Genomic DNA, 17,548 nt, shown 5'->3' with positions numbered 1-17,548 from the left:
GTTACTGGACAGGGATGAAGCTGTTTGTCAACCTGGGAAGCCCTCCACAAAAATAACAATTTTATTCAACAACCCAGACTGGAAAGCTGTTGTCAGTTCTTTTTTTTTTTTTTTCTTTTTTTAAATTTATTTATTTTATTTATTTTTATTTTTGGCTGCATTGGGTCTTCGTTGCTGTGCACCGGGTTTCTCTGGTTACGGCGAGTGGGGGCTACTCTTCGTTGCGGTGCGCGGGTTTCTCATTGCAGTGGCTTCTCTTGTTTCGGAGCATGGGCTCTAGGCACACCGGCTTCAGTAGTTGTGGCACGTGGGCTCAGTAGTTGTGGCACGCAGGCTTAGTTGCTCTGCGGCATGTGGGATCTTCCGGGACCAGGGCTTGAACCTGTGTCCCCTGCATTGGCAGGCAGATTCTTAACCACTGTGCCATCAGGGAAGCCCTGTTGTCAGTTCTTAAATGTCCATAATTGAGTGACATCTAAATAGACATGTACTAACAAAATCAAGAGGAAAGTAACAGCATCACCTCCAGAAGGTAGAACAGACCCACTGACAGCAAGAAGCACAAGTAGAAACTCAATCAAAATCCCCCTCAGTTGGGGGGCTCAGTTCAGATTTCCTCTGCTGTGTGGAGACTCTTCTTATCCCTAACTCTGCGTTTATTCAGAATTTACAGATTCCGTGTACTCGTGGTCCCTTCGGGCTATGCGTGCAGTCACGTCCTCTTTTCATTCTCTGAGGACATAAAGGGCGCTAATTAGTCTGGTTTGTGTTACGGGAAGTTGCTGCGCCTGTTTCTAGTAGATTGTAAGTGATATGAGGGTAGGAATTTTGTTTTAACTCTGTGTCTTTAGAATCCAGCACAGAATCCAACATGATAGAGGCCTGAGAACAGTCTGTGGGCTTTAACAGGACTGAAGGATGTCCTGTACGCGAAAAGGACAGTTGTGGGTTTCACGTCTGCTGTCATACAAGTGTGACAGCAGCGTCTGCGCATACAGGACATGGCCACGCGGGGGTTAAGAGGGCCAGCAGCCCAGGACCTGTCTCCATTATGCAACGTGCTGCATTCTGCTTTTGTGGAGCTGTTTACTCCTCGCTGCATTCCTTGAGCACCACTGGTTTGCACACGCAGCATTGGTGTCCATCAGCTGTGTACTGGGCTCACTTCACAGCTGGACGTTCAGCTCATCTGAGTGGCCTCCAGGAGGGCCAGCCAGAGTCAGGTGCCTCATTCAGAGCCTTGGAGAGAACCTCTTACTCTTAACACCCTTTGGTCACTAAGCATTCAAATAAGAGATGCTCAGTACAATTAAGAAAAGCTATATTAACCTGTGACTTTAAAGCTCCGATTAAGAACCAGGAAATTAAGAAGACATTTTATGCCAGATCTGCAGCATTTTAGGGTTTCTCATTGTACTTTATTAGTGACACTTGACATTATGTGTGTTTGCAGTGTATCTCATTAATCTTAAATACAACGACTGTGTTTCAAAGCACTTTTTGATAATTAGACATTCGCATCCAATCGATCTCTTATTTTTAAGACTATTGAAACCCGGTTTTGAAGTGCTATGTGAAGTGTTCTTAAATTTTAAACTAATGCGTAGCCACTTTCTTGGCACTTAGCCTCACGCGTGAGGAGGATGGCTGTGTGCTTCTGAGGATATGTCGTAGAGCGCTACTGCTGTTTTCAGCTTGTGCATTATTGCTGCGATGTGTGGCATACTTCACAAACCACCTCCTTTAGTCCCCAGTCTCCTCCCAGGTCAACCCCAGAGAGTGATGCTCTAGAGTGCATTTCGGGGCTTGTGCATTTCCCAGCGAAGACACTGGCGTGGGAATGGACGGATAGCTCCAGAGGGTGAGGGTGCACGTGATGTGGCCCAAGTAGGAGACTGTGGAGCTGGGGCTTTGCTTGGCATTTACTGGGCACTTCTCAGGGGCCAGGTGTGGCGCCAAGTCCTTTATGTGCATCACCTCCAGTAGTTCTCACAGTGGGTAGTTGTTGAACAAAGCAGGTAATCACGTGGTGAGATTCGAGCCCTTGTCTGTCTGGCTGCAGATCCGTCCTTACCCACCTTGCCAAAGTGCGTCAACTGTGATGGTTTGGTGTGCCCGGTGTTTCTCAGACTTTGGAGGAAAGTGTTTGGTGTTTTGGTTTTTGGGGGGTTTTTTCCTATTTAGAAACTGTATTCTTTTGACAGTTTAGATTTACTGAAGGTTTCTTGGAACCACAGGAGTTGCTGCAGGTGCCAACCAGAGGTTCCCCTTCCAGCGGGTTTATCACATGGTGGCCCCGGAGAGACCAGTGCTGTCCGTCACCTCTGTCCTCATCTGGGGGCCATGATGGTTCTCCTGGTCACCGGGGACTCAGGTCACGGGCTTCGCTCCCAGCCCTCTGATTTGAGGCTACCTATCAGCAGTAGCGATTAGCTTTTTGATGACAGACTTACACGTTTCACAAAGTGCGTTCACTTCAACAGCCCTGAGGGGTGGGGGAACTGTAATCTCAGCTTGGCCGATGAGGCAGCAGGTGCCTGGGAGACAGTGATTTTTCAAAGTTGTGTGGTTCACACAGGAAGAGCCAGGATACGAGCCCTTCTGTCTCCTCCTACCTACATCCCGGCTCCGAAAGGAGACCTCTGCTGGGGCCGGCACCTCGTGGGCCAATCTGTAGAACGAATAACTTCACCTTCATCGGTAATTTTCCAGCTGTGTCCCCTCAAGTACTAGGGACTTCAAGGCCGAGGGGCATTGAGATTGGAGGCTCTGCTCTAGCCCAGGCCCTCTGCGTCTGCCTGTTTTACACGTTGATGTCCCAGTGAGCTCGACGTGAGGTGATGCTTCTGCAGCTGGAACATGCTCCAAAGACAGCCGAACCCCAACGTTCTCACCACGCTCGGGCCCAGTGCCAGTTTCCTTTTAAATCAATGAAATTACTATAAACATGAGTCAATTGTCAATGGGAAAATATTATTTGGCTTACAGAATTTGTTTGCAGCTTTTCAAAAATATCTGTTGGATGAGGCCAAGAGACGCCCCTCAAAGGAAAACTCCCTCCTGCACAGCTCATTATGGGACACCTCGTTCAAACCCAAGTCCCTCCTTCCCTGGAGTTTTGCTGCCCTCCTTGCCCCCTTGGATCTGCTCTGCACACTCCAAAGAGCACCAGCCTGACTTAAAGCATCAGGTTGCTCCCTTTCAAGGTCAAGTTCAGGCCCCCTCACTTGGATATAGGATTCCCTGAGACCGTCTGTCCACCTCTCCTGCTCTGTCTTCCTCCCTCACAGGGTTTCCCGCAGGATGGGGAAGGGACCCACGGCCCCCGTGAATGCCAGGCTCCCTCTGCCCTCGGCCTTGGGCTTGTGCCGTCCCTGCTCCTGGCACGGCCTCAGCAGCCTGCTCCGGGCGTCCTTCCTTCCGGGACGGCTTATTGTTTCCCTTGAGCCTGTGACTTAGCCTCGCCCGCCCCTTGCAGGTGGTTTCACGGCCCCTCGTGTGCCTTCATTCTGCACTGAAATAGACCCTCTCCATTCAAACGGAGTCTCTTCTCTCCGGTCTGTGATCTCAACGACAGCACAGATTGCAGTCATTTTTGTATCCCTCGTGGTCAGAACAGCACCTGGCTCCTAGGAGCAGCCCAGGAACTGTTTTGCCAAAATGAAATTAAATGAAAAAGTAAATTGTATTATGGTGCCTGTTTCAGGCAATGCACAGAATATAAAATATGCAATTGCTTTACACCTGGTATAGTACGCTAGGATTACAGATAATGTCATAATTAATTGTAAACAATAATCACAACTTCCAGTTTTTCCATTAAAACTCATTTTACTACATGCATACATATATTCAGTGAGTCTGTATGAAACACTGAATTTCCTCACCTCCCCAGTCACTCCACAGCTGTCTTCATTATTTTACTGACTTGCTGAATTCCCAGTTCCTTTAGGGCCCAAATGATGTTTTCAAGTCATATGTCTAGTTTAGAACGCCTACAATAAAAGGACAGACAGAATGCTCCATCCTTCACAGTTAAGTGCTGAACTCAGTGAAATATTCCTCTTTCTTTCCATAATGTGTTCTCTTCGTTCTTGGAAGAGATTTGAGGGGGGATCGTATATGCTGCTTTTTATGGGATACTATGAATATGAACACTGGCTTCATAAACCAATTTCTGTTTCTCCCATTTCCCAAACTTAAGAAACATTTAGGATTCTCGGTTGATTGCATGCCCTAGAATTTGTGTGGACGCTTTGAAAACACTGAACGCCAATGCAGAGTTAGGCCCTCATCCTCGGCGTGAGAGGACGGGGTGGTGCCAGAGGGGAAATGACATTTCGTCCAAAAGCCATCAAGGACAGACTTTTTGGCCTTCACGCTTGCTTTTCTGTCAGAGGGCTCACAAGGTGAAACCCAGGCACATCCACTTGCTACCATGTAAATTTGATCCCTTGTAAATCTGCGACATTTTCCCTGGTTACAACAGTTTTATCTTCTCATGGGCATAAATACTGTCTTTGACAGGAGCAGAGCCCGGCGCCATGAATATTCCTTTAGCAGCGGTGAAAACTCTGCAATAAAGCTTTGAGGTTTTAGGATGACAATTAAATGGTCCGACAAAGGGCAGGGACAAGCTGAAATAAAACCTTCACAGACGAGTGGTTTTATTTCACAGCAACTCCGTGGTCTCGATGCTGCCCATCATAGGCCGCCTCTCTTCATCGGCCCCGTGAAGCCGTGGACTTCACTGGGCAAGGATCATAAAGTATTTCGTCACTTGAAGGCCATCGGTGGCTAAGCTGTAATTCCTTCAGTTCTGAGAACATGAGCGATCTCTCTCAACCTTATCCTTGGCGTTGGGGAATCTATTTAGTTGTTTAATGCTTATATCTGACTGCTACTTCCCTCAGCTGGGGTGCTCAAAACAGTGCCTTAGACTCTCAGTAATTTAGTTCTGTGATTTGATTTACTTGTGGGTGTCTCAGTTTTATGGTTTTTGCTTTCCACAAAAAAGACGTAATAGAATCTGAACTCAAAGCCGTGACCTTCTACTACTCAAAGTACATTTCTTCCCCTGGTCATTTTGTTGTTGTTGTTATCAACACCTGTGGTTTCACTTTGCAGTTATTCGATTTGGTGTGATAAATGGATTACGACGCAAATAAGGACCAAAATAATCATGACAATTTGAAAAGACACTCACTTGCAGCAACACCATAAACATCCTAGCATTGTAATGATATGACAGAGACTTTGAGAAGTAGATGTAATATGGGGGCATTGATGATAAAGTTTACTTCTAAGTTAAAGTTATTAATTTTCAAAGTTCGTATGGCCCTTCTTTACTTACAGATTGGGAGATCATCGTTTAGGGGAAAAAAAGCATTTCATAGAAGTAAAATACCATTGAAACTAATTTTGACTTTAAAAACGTATTCCTGTCATTATGGCATCTTTTAGAAAATTTTCTTTGTTGCCCCTGAAGTATGATTCTGTCCTTCTCCCCAAATGTGTCACCCGTTAGCAAGATTCAGTTCCAGTTAACTAGTTTTGTTAAAAATAAAGGCTAAGGTCTGTGCACACTCTGAAAGAATGTCAGTGTTTTCCTCTCATCATTTATAAAGATTGACTTGAGTTTTTCTCCACATGGCCTCGCAGAGGACACTGCCTGATTTTTAATATTAACAGTACTAATAACTTGAACAGTAATAGTTACAGCAGCTGACATTTATTGGATGCATGCTGTGCACTCCGCCCCCTTTTAAGCATTTACCTGAACTTTCTCACTTGATCCTCAACATGGTCCAGATCCTTGTACCTGGAGGAAACTGAGGCACACAAGTCCCGTCCCCGTGGGACTGCTCTCCACTTAGGTCCATGACTGCAGGTCTGGCCGGGCCCTTGTCCCCCTAATAAATGCTGCCCTTTGGTGGACCACAGGTGTCTGTAGAGGGTCAGAACAATGCCTGTAAGACAAAAGAGAAGGGCATTTTCACACTCACCTCTCCAGCCAGAATTGCCGGTGAAGCAAAGCAGAATGGGAGCATTTCCTTCCAGCAGCATCCCTGGTGGAGACGCCCTAGTTCAGGGATTGGTGACCGTCAGCGTCCGGTCACGAGCATCGCTGCACCTGTTTGCAGTTGGGGTGTAAGCCTGCCCTCGTCCATGCTTTCTGCTCGCTCCTTCTCGTAACCCCCTGGCCGTCGGTCACGACTCATTTGTCCAGCTGGTGTTCGTGAGCCCCTGCTAGACAGCGGCCACCGTGTGCTCCATCTACTTGAAAGCTGTTGTGAAGGTCCCACGTTTCAGCTCAGCCCATCTCGTCTCTGGGGACACAGCGTCAGGACTGGATTAAGCGGGGCGCTGTAACTCACAGCAGGAAGCAGAGGGAAATCTGTGGGTGACTTTGTCACCCCCGAGGCCCCCATCAGAGCACACATCCCAGGTCGTCCACACACTGGAGAAGAGGAAAAATTGAAGCCTAGGCAACTTCTGACCATGAATGCCGTGTGCACGCTCATAAAAATAGAAATTCTACCAAAAATCACCATGGATGATGACCCTGAAAAGCGAAAATGCAGATCTCTCTTCTCCCCTTGTGGTCGTTGTGTTTTAGGGAATGCGTGAAATGATCTCTCCCTGGTGAAGCAGTCTGTTACCATGGAAACACACTTAATAGTCTCTAAGCCCTTCCGGGTAGTTCCAGGAACATTAACTCTGCTAGTATTTTTTAAAAAAAAAAGTATCTAAGATTAATATCTGGCTTTTGAATAGTTATAATCATTGAAAGGAAAGCATTCATTTCAAATTACTAATAGACTCTTCTCATCTGAGAAGTATTACATTTGATGTTATTAATAATCACACTTCACATAAGCAGAGTAATGCCTGCTAGGACACGGCATGTTCTCTTGCTGCTAATTGAGCCTTCCTTTTCCATCACTTTGGGCCTGGCTTTAGATTGATCTGGGGAACATAATTTTATTTAATCATACTTTGCTGTTTCTGTACTCTTTCTGTCTTTTAAATCTCAACTTCCTTATGGAGACGTGCCCACCGTCCCTACCCAGACAAAATGAATAATTGTTCACTGTTCCTCCTGGACAGTAGATTTTGTGTGCAGTGTCTATATTCCTGCTAATTTCTTAGTTTAAACTGAGAGTAACATCTAAAGGAATGTATGGAAATATTCAAGGTTATATAGTAGGTAACTGTGATACACTTAAATATTTAAATGTAGTTGTTTTTGTTTTTTTGCGGTACGCGGGCCTCTCACTGCTGTGGCCTCTCCCATTGTGGAGCAAAGGCTCTGGACGCGCAGGCCCAGCGGCCATGGCTCACAGGCCCAGCCGCTCCGCGGCACGTGGGATCCTCCCGGACCGGGGCACGAACTCGCGTCCCCTGCATCGGCAGGCGGACTCTCAACAACTGTGCCACCAGGGAAGCCCTAAAATGTAGTTTTTAAAATGAATACTTAATAAGTTTATAAATTAAACACGAGTAATTTTCAGTGTTTTAATATATTTTTGAAACTCTGAGAAAAGTATGTATTTTTTATAACATTTCTTAATGTGTGTTTTTTTTCCTATCATGTAGTATATGGTGTTACATGGAGGTGGGCCTAATGAAGGCTGTATGTTTTACATGCTTATTTTCATTTAAACACTTTTTGTTGATTTCCGTCCGCCCCTCCATTCTCTTTCCTGTTCCCTAATTTCTAAGCATTCAGAATACCGCCCTTTTGTTCAGTGTCCTAGTTGCGTTTTGTGAATTTATCCAGGCTTTCTGCATCCAGAAGTGCTCCGGCAATGCTGTCTGGCTAAACTTCTCCCTGCCCCGATCTCTGTTCTTTGTCCCTTTTTTCCCTCTTGTAGCTTAGATTCTAGGAGAATCTTTTGGAATTCAGGGAGTATGAGCTCTCTTCTCCTGGTGCTGTGTCATACCCATCACATACACGTTCACAGACTGCAAATAGTGAAATAGCACTTATTACACTTAACCTGGCTCTTCCTCCGTAACTCTGAAAATAGTCATTAGTTCAATTTGCGGGGCTTGTCGTTTAGTCCCATAAGATTATTATTCCCTTTGAAGGGGGGTAGACTCCTTCACAGAGGGCAACCTGCAGGTGTTATGTGTTGATTCTGTTCTCAGTTGAGTACGTTTCACATACTGTATTCGTTTGCTAGGGCTGCCTTAATGTGGTACCACAAGCTGAGTGGCTCAAACAGCAGAAATGTATCGCCTCACAGTTTAGGACGCTAGAAGTCTAGGTCCGGGTGCCAGGGCTCATTCCTTGTTCCATGCCTCTCGCCTGGCTTCTGTGGTCTCTGCTGCAGTTCTTGGGGTTCCTTGGCTTGTGGAAGCATCACCCTGATCTCTACCTTCATCTTCATGTGGCGTCTCCCTGTGTGTGTGTGTCTGTGCCCAAATTTCCCCTTTATATAAGGACACCAGTCATATTGGATTAGGAGCCCTCCCACCTCTGTATCATCTTAACTTAACCAATTACATCTGCACAACGCTGTTTCCAAGTAAGGTCACATGCTGAGGTCCTGGGGTTGAGGGCTTCAGTATAGGAATTTTAGAGGGACACAATTCCACCCATAACACCTATCGTTACAATAAAACTTGTTTCATATCCTAAGTCTGTTCAGCAATTTTACAACAATCAGATCTTGTGCCTGGATCACAATACAAACCAAACACAGGTGGTGTGGATGCCTTTAGTAAGCGGAGTCCTGAGCCTTGACCAGCTCTCCTGAGCGCTCTGCTTGCTCTTGACCTTGGAGGGTCCATTTATTCTTAATCATACCAGCTTAACCTCATTTAAAAAGTAAATTAATTTGTGTCTAAACTTGCGCCAGCAATTGTTACTCCCCAATGGCAATGAAATCTCTAAACATCTTTCTAACCTTTTCATCAAATGATAACTTCATTTTAATCCCAAAATAGCCTTGACTATAATGAGTATTTAGTTAGAATTAACCACAGGATATCATTAATTAAGAGCTGTATTGATTTCCAATCTAGGTAAACTGACTTCCTCTAAAATCGAATATTTTTCGTGTTTCAAGAGTTAATTTCTCGATGGTGCATTACTGCACTGTAATTTAATCGTGGTGTATTTACATCACCAGCCAGCAAGACGGCCAGGTTCTAAATGGCGAATGGCCTCTGGCCGCTCACCATCATTTGTACCTCTTGGTACCTATTTCCTTGATTCTGCATGTCTGTGCCCACCAGCCAGGAGGCAGTAGTAACTGTCTTAGCTTGAGTCCCAGGCCATGTGCTTTGTGTATTCCCCAAGGGAGACACTAAAGCCGAAAGCTGGAGCTATAGCGTTTGCTTACTTGTATTCATTCTGTTTAAATGGTGCTCAGGCCCTGTATCTAAAACTTGAAAGGAAAGGAAATCTTCTGTATTAACGCTGCTTGTAGTTATTTTCTAGACCAGCCCATCTTACTTTTCCTTTCTTTCAACAATGCTGACTTATTCACCAACACGTTTCAATAACATGTTTACATTAAAGCAGAGTGAGGATGTTAACAGAAGCAGATTGCAGATAACTTTGCCACCGCTTCAGTGGAATTCAGAGTGAGGCACCCTGCCTCAGTGACAGAAGGAGGACCTCTGATCGACAGAACTTGGAAAAGATGACCCAGAGCAGCAAAAGGATATTCCCACAAATCAATTCACTTCTGTTTTAGAGCAAAAAAAATAGGAAATGATCTATCTACAGTGTACTAATTTCTTCTTGTGTAATTTGATTGTAATGCTAGAGTTTACCATTGTTTACATAATTTGATCTTCAATAAAATTATATATTCCTCATGTCTGACTTTTGCTTCAGATTATACCTAAATTAACTAATTAATATTTTTTTTAATGTAGCCAACTACTTTAAACCTAGAGTACATGATTTCAGTTATGGAAAGGTATTTGTTTGGGCAAAGATGACTATAAAGCTAGTCACATTCGTTGTCTAAATGAGTTGATTTCCACCAAGGTCCTGGCAATACAGGTACCTTGCGGCTCCCTCCTCTGCCTCCGCCCTCAGCTTCTGTTTTCTCTTCCTGCTGCTGTGCCTTTGTCACAGCCCCCAGTACGGGCTCTGCTTTTCTCTGTTCTCATTCCACGTGTGTTTTCAGTGGGGCATCTCAACTTCCGCAAGCCCCCACCTCGCCCTTCCTACCTCCACAAAGTCCACTGCCTTCCCACACACACTGCTTCTCATACGTTGGGCATTCCATGAACCAGGATGGACGTTGCTCGCTCAGCCTAGAAACTTCAAAACTATTAAAGAGGTTCAAGAAGAGAGTAACATGATCAGACTTGTGCTTTAGAAAAGTCAGTCATTCTGGGAGAAAACATTATTGTCATATCATTGGCACGTATTAGGCAGTGGGTACTAGCAGTTCTGTACAGAAAAAGAAGTCTGTCTTTTCTTTGCCTTTCCTGTGAGATGAGAGCTTCCTCGAATGGGTAACCAAACACGTTGCAGCCAAGAGCTGTCACCAGAAGTAGAACCAGGTGCTCTGGTATGGGGGCGAGGAGGGGCTTGTTTCAAAGACTTTGGCCATTTCCGTAAAATCGCTTTGGGCTGCATGTTACCTAAGGTTGGAGAACAAGTTCTGGAGCTGGATACACCTGGGTTTCATCATAACTGTACGACCTGATGGGTTGTTATTTTTCAGAACGTTTCATTTTTCCTAGATTCAGATGTCTTTTTCAGCTCTGAATGTTCATGCAAACCTTAGGAACGTGACTGCTGTCCCAGCTTAAACAAATAGGAAACACTCTGTTGTAGCCCGTGGAGCTGGAAGAAAACTGGTGCATTTGAATTCTGCCCCATCATTTCTCTTTGCCTTATGGGGTTCCAGTCTGCGTCAATTTCTGTTACACGTTTTAGCTGAATAAAACCAGTTGCTTAAAGCCACTGTCCAAATTTCAGTTACTGCAGTGTATTAGCTTTAGTTGCATGAAGTACAAACCTCATAGCTAGCTCTTCAGCCCATAAATCACGAAGTAAACAGCAGTTGTGCATCTTGACCAATGACCAGTCACATCACTTTATTCAGAATCTGACAGTGATGGGTCACTGCACAGTCACTAGTCAGTTCACCCAGAGACAGGGAAGCATGGAGTTGTGTTTCCTCCTTGTCCCAAGGTGATAACTTGTGACATTTTATAAACCTGGATACTTAAAAAGGGAACTTCCATCAACCAAGATGGAAATACAGCAGAGCAGTGAAAGTGATGATGCTGGAAGTGAGATTCCCATCAGACATCGGTAGAGGCCGTGCTGACTTTGGGGAGGTCAACACCGCTGTCATCCCAGAGGCTCTAGAGATGCAGACTGAAGCTGAGCGAAGAGAAGTGAGGAAAGTGATTGTGACAAGAACAAAGACATCCCAGAGCAAATGACACCATTCAAAACTTCACTTTAAAGGAATTCTCAGACATGTTCCGACTTTGAAAGCACGAAGTACTAAATGTTGGAAGCTGATCCAAACTTAGGAGAGTGACAGTTCTTGAGAGCATAGAGAAGATGCTTGCCCTGTTCATATGCTGTGGGATGAAATGAGGAAGGCAAACACAGAGCATTCAAACTGCTCTTAGCAAGCTCTTACGAAGAAACAACAAATCCCCGGTGTGTTTATGTTGCTGAATCAAATGTATTAAGTTATAGTGTTCCTTTCCCTATGCATTTATAACCAACAGTAAAAAGAGTCTTAACGTTTTGACAAAAAATTGGTAAAGCACACAGAACCATCATTTTTTGCTATTGATCGTTGAGCACACATGGCCCGGTTTCAGTGTATTTGGTTCTTTCGACAGTCCTAACCTTTTAAAGCGAGGGACCATCTATAGTGAAAATAGTCAAACAAGTCCTGTTGCTATTTGGAATGTCTGTCACTGAAAAATTGTTTCACACATCCAGTTTAATATTGGCAACTATTTTTGCAAGTATTTGCAAGTATTTTCCTAGCCTTTTAAAGGCAATTCATATCGTCATAGATGCCTTAGTGATTGTAGAACTTCTCTGACTTTCTATTATTTGTTACTTTTAATTATCAGAGTCCAGAAGTTAATATTGAGAGACGTGTATTTTCGTGGTGCTTTTAGTGAAATATTTTTGTACTATAAAAGTTTTTGTTTGTTTGTTTTCATTGTAAAAGAAGGCCCCGCTGGTATGCTCCATAGGCAGACTGCCAAGTCGCTGGATTACACAGAGCGAGTCCTACTGACAGTTCCAGAATGATCGCTAGGTTTACCGTTCATATCTGCCGTCTCTTTGGGGGTGAGAGATGCCGTCTTCTTTGCTCGTTAAATCAACAAGCTGTCTGTGGGGCTTCACTGTGTGTTTTGTGGTGTGCAGGCAGAATCTCCTGACTTTAAAAACGCCTAAAATAATTAAAACCGTCTTGGATCATTCAACCTTGCAAAGAACACCTATAATTTAAAGCCTCCAGTCGTTTACTTTGGGGAGACGTTAGTATAATGAATAATAATAAGAGCCTCTGGGTTGTCTGAATGAGTCAGATCCTGTGCTATGGTCTGTACAAGAGAAAGGGGCCTTGATTACAGTTTTGGAGAAGGTCCCCAGTGCCACCAGCATGCCCAAGACGTTGTGCTGGTCCCTGTGGGGCTGCATGCTGACAGCGTGCTGGGTCACAGATGGTCATGAAAAGCCTTGGGTGGTGAAGGTTTGCACATTTAAAGATTGCAGCACTATTTACAATAGCCAGGGCATGGAAGAGGCCTAAGTGTCCATCAGCAGACGAATGGATAAAGGAGATGTGGCACATATATACAATGGAATATTACTCAGCCATAAAAAGAAATGAAATAGAGTTATTTGTAGTGAGGTGGATGGACCTAGAGACTGTCATACAGAGTGAAGTTAAGTCAGAAAGAGAAAAACAAATACCGTATGCTAACACATATACATGGAATCTAAAAAAAAAAAAAAAAAAGCTTCTGAAGAACCTAGGGGCAGGACAGGAATAAAGACACAGACGTAGAGACTGAACTTGAGGACACGGGGAGGAGGAAGCTGGGATGAAATGAGAGAGTGACATGGACATATATACACTACCAAATGTAAAATAGCTAGTGGGAAGCAGCCGCATAGCACAGGGAGATCAGCTCAGTGCTCTGTGACCACCTAGAGGGGTGGGATAGGGAGGGTGGGAGGGAGGGAGTCGCAAGAGGGAGGGGCTATGGGGACATATGTATACGTACGTATAGCTGATTCACTTTGTTATACAGCAGAAACTAACACAACAGTGTAAAGCAATGATAGTTCAATAAAGGTTTAAAAAAAAAAAGATTGGTTTAATTGTGTTCAGGGAGCAAAGCTGATTTAAACACAGCTCAGAGTAAATCTGAGGGTGGGAAAACTGACTTCTGTGCTGCCTCTTCCAACTTGTTGCTAAAGTAACCTCCTCAGTGGCCGTGTGGGGCGAAGGAACTCACTGATTTCATTCTTTTAGGGGTCAGCCCTTCTCACACACCCGAACGTTCATATAGTGTTTTGTGTGATTTATTTTATCATATTCATCAGCTCTATAGAGAAAAAAACAAAAATTTTTACTCCAAAACACTTTTACCTGAACCTGAGGTGAAGATTCCCGGGAGGAGCAGCATGAAGCTGCCAGTGTCAGTAAAGAAAAGGCTTCAGAAATGGTGATTTTGAAGATTTTGAAGATCCTTCACTAATTCTCAGACTGTGGACGTTTATTTTATTTTTTTCCATAAACAAGGGCAATTTCTTTTTCCTTTAAAATAAATTTATTTATTTTTGGCTGTGTTGTGTCTTCATTGCCGCGCGCGGGTTTTCTTTAGTTGCGGCGAGTGGGGGCTGCTCTTCGTTGCGGTGCGTGGGCTTCTCATTGCAGTGGCTTCTCTTGTTGCGGAGCACAGGCTCTAGGCACGTGGGCTCCGTAGTTGTGGCACATGGGCTCAGTAGTTGTGGCACATGGGCTCAGTAGTTGTGGCACGTGGGCCTAGTAGTTGTGGCACGTGGGCTCAGTAGTTGTGGCTCGCAGCCTCTAGAGCGCAGGCTCAGTAGTTGTGGCGCACGGGCTGAGTTGTTCCGCGGCATGTGGGATCTTCCCAGACCAGGGCTTGAACCCGTGTCCCATGCATTGGCAGGCAGATCCTTAACCACTGCGCTACCAGGGAAGTCGAAGGGCAATTTCAGGAATAGGGAAATGGGGGCTATTCAAACCTGAGCCAGCACTGACGTGGGGAGACCTTCAGAGTGGGTGCAGGACCCCAGAAGGCAGCCCTGATGCCACCTCCAGGCAGGCCTTAACTTCAGACTTGACCTGAAAAATTCCAGGAAGCCTCTCCTCTGGCTTGAGTCCTGTGTGAGGCTTTCCAGTGCACTCAGGAAAACGGGCGACTTGGAATCGGCTGCTGGTCCTTGTTGGCCTCCTGGACTGCAGTGTCCCCTCCTGGGGACATTGCTGCCCCAGAAGCCCCACAGATTCCGGGAGCCCGGGTACCCAGGAGGCCTCCAGCTCCAGCCCTGGCTCCGCCTCACCCCCCCACCCAAAAGCAGCGCCTCCCACCCTCCCTGGTTTGGCTTTTGGTGGGTCATGACTTCTGCCAGGGGCACCTGCCCCTTTTCCCGCTTTGCCACCTTGTGAACCCCAGTGAAAATGCTGAGGAATTCTTCCTCACCCTTCCCAGGAACTTCATTACTTCCTCACCGCGGTCCAGCCGGAAGTAATTTATTCTTCCCACCCTGATACCTCCTGTTTATTGGGTGCCCATTATGCCCCAAGGCACCCGATATGCAGCATCTCAACTACCCAGTGACCCTGTTCAGCTCTGACAGATTCCTCTAGAGGTGGAAGCAACTCCTCCGCTCTGGGTGCTGCCAGTAGAGTGGCCTTTGGATCGCAGCGCCGTCCTCTTTTATAGCACACTGCACGTGGCAGGACTGTAGTCTGCCTGCTTCATTTTTATCTTCCCCCCTAGACTGTAAAGTCCTCTGTCTTATCTGTTTACTGTCACTTCCGCCTCCACCCTAAACCTCCAGCCCCGTGATTGGCCCAAAGCCCTCGTTCTAGAAATAAAGCTTATCAAAGGACCAGATGAGGGATTGAATGGAAGTTTGCGTCGGTTCCCAAGGAGCCACATGGTCGGAACAGAATCAGCAAGAAAGACTAAAATCCACGGTAACAAAAGTAACCTAATATGTGCAGGAATCATTTTCTGCTATTCAGGTTTGGCCCTGGTGAGAGTCTTGTAAACAGAAATGTTACAGACCCCAGGGCTGAACTTACTCATCGCTCTCAAACACAGTCATGGTAGCTGTTTCTGTTAAGGGCGCTAAAAAATGCTGATTTCGTTTTCTGCAGTACGAAGCCTGGGTAGGACCCCTTTTCTGGTTACTGGCCAGGTGGTGCATGAGGGCAGTTTGGGGAGGACAGCTTGTCGGTGTCTCGAGTGGCTTTTATACTCCTCCACTGCCATGGTTGAAGGACAGACAGGAAGATGAGGTCAGCGATCCTGGACGGTGGCAAGGTGCCCAGACACTGATGCAGAAGGAATTGAACTTGCTATCTTCTTAATATCCATTGTTTACATTTGGGCTGTTTAGAGGTATTTATTCAAGAAACTCTTTCACGCAGGTGATTTATATTATCATACCTACTTGTTTGGAGGAGGAAATGTACTTAGCAGTCTAATTTGCCCCAAACCAGAAAGTACTACTAAATGCTATGATTAGAAAAAAGAAATTTATCTTTATTTATTTATGAAATGTACTTATGACATTATTATGCACTTTAATTTGTAGAGGACAAAAAGGAAAGGAACTGGTTAAGACAATTAAAATGTAAATTTCTCCTATGGAGAATCAGTGAAGAAATAAATAATAAATAAATGATCACAGTTGGAAATGTTACACTGGTTTATGTATAATGAAAATGTAATTCAGTTTTAAGTAAAGATAACAGTATTGCAAGTATATTTTACCTGGCAGCATTATTTTTCTCATAATTTCTTTATTTAGCATAAATCAGCGCCCCTGGACCAAGCATTCTCTTTATTCTGGAAAAATTATATCAAAACTTGATGTGGACTGTGTTATTGGCCAAGTATTAAACATCCTTCTTTTATTTCAAATGCAGACCAACAGAGGGAAGAAAATCAGATTAAAACAAGTGCATTTTTTTTTCAGTTTTTGTGAAAATTTCCACAGAAAGTCAGTTATATATTAAGCATTTGCATGTGTCACTTGAACGGTGCTGTAAATTGTGCCAAACACTTTAAGGAATGACACAGAAGGGGAAACACTGGTGGTTACTGTTCCCCAAATAAAAGGTTCCTCTTTAAATAGCTCTGAAAGATGCTATGGGAAAATAGATTCCAAATTATAATAGGCCAAATAGAAAATCTCTTCTAAATGTTATTTTGGAACTTTACTTTTCTGAAGATAGCTTTATTTCTGATTCTCTAAAATGGATTTGATTGGATAATGTTACTTGATTATAGCAATTTGTAAATTTTATGTTAGGAAAAAGGTTGGACTTTTGAATTATGTGAATTTATTAATCTTTATAAAAATAATTTTATGTTTATTTGCAATTCTCTGCATCTCTTTTGCAAACAGAAAGCAACATTCTAAATGCACACATTGATTTTGTGCCAGACCCAACCGCCATCTACCTGTAAATTTAAAAAATAATTCTGTGCTCAGAAAATGGCCCTCTCAGTATAATGCCGTGAAAATACACTCTTCCCTCCTAAACTGTCCCTCCAGTGCCTAATTGACTTATATTTAATGCGGATTTTTAAACTTTGAACTTAAATAGATTAGAGGAAGGAATTGTGAAGGGGTTGGGAGACTTCTGGACACAAGAGTAATGACAAGACAGTTCATAACTAATGGCCTGGTTCCGTGAGAAGTACCGGAAGTCTGGAAAAGCGGACACCTACAGACAGTGTTTACATGTACTGTAGTCATGTGATAGCCGTGCATTAGCAATAAACAGGTGTAGAAGTGTATAAACTACTTCTAAAAGGTCCCAGCACAAATGCTTCTTTAAGCAAACTGTTTAGACCCTGAAATAAACATGTGGTGAGTCAGTAGAAGGGCTTGTCTTTTCTGTGTCCCCGCATAGGCCCCTCATTCCCTGACTCCAGGAGCTACTGGAGGGCCTAACACTGCATCCTCTCAGCCATTCACTGTGGCCAGGTTTGTCCCTGGCCTTGTGCTCTGCACTTTCTGTGTCTCATCTAACTAAGAAACAAATTCACCCGTGGATATCCGGATAGCCATAGCTCGGACTAGTTACACTTACAGCCAAAGGCCATGGGTAAAAAAAATATAACTCTGTTTTGGGTTGGTTTTAGTACAATTTACAATTATAACAATATTAAAGTTTAAAATTAGTATCTTCCCATCAGTAGCTTACTTAGTCATTTTTACAAGTAAGTTCGAATTCACTTTTGCTTGAAAAATGATGACCTTGTGTAAGGTCACCCTGTGTAAGCTAGACTTCCAAAGTCTGAGTGCCCCAGTCTG

At 44.3% G+C, this 17,548-nt stretch overlaps 1 protein-coding gene across 2 annotated transcripts in view; it reads left to right on the top strand.

The window, feature by feature from the left end:
* Nucleotides 1-17,548, top strand: part of FAM110B (family with sequence similarity 110 member B) — a 77,194-nt gene that overhangs the window by 25,889 nt on the left and 33,757 nt on the right. The gene's annotated exons all lie outside the window — the stretch shown is intronic.

This window comes from Grampus griseus (genome assembly GCF_964374135.1).
Source record: "Grampus griseus genome assembly, chromosome: 17".
Lineage (NCBI taxonomy): Eukaryota > Metazoa > Chordata > Mammalia > Artiodactyla > Delphinidae > Grampus > Grampus griseus.
The sequence above is the reverse complement of the archived record's forward strand: the minus strand, read 5'-3'. Positions and strand labels throughout refer to the sequence as shown.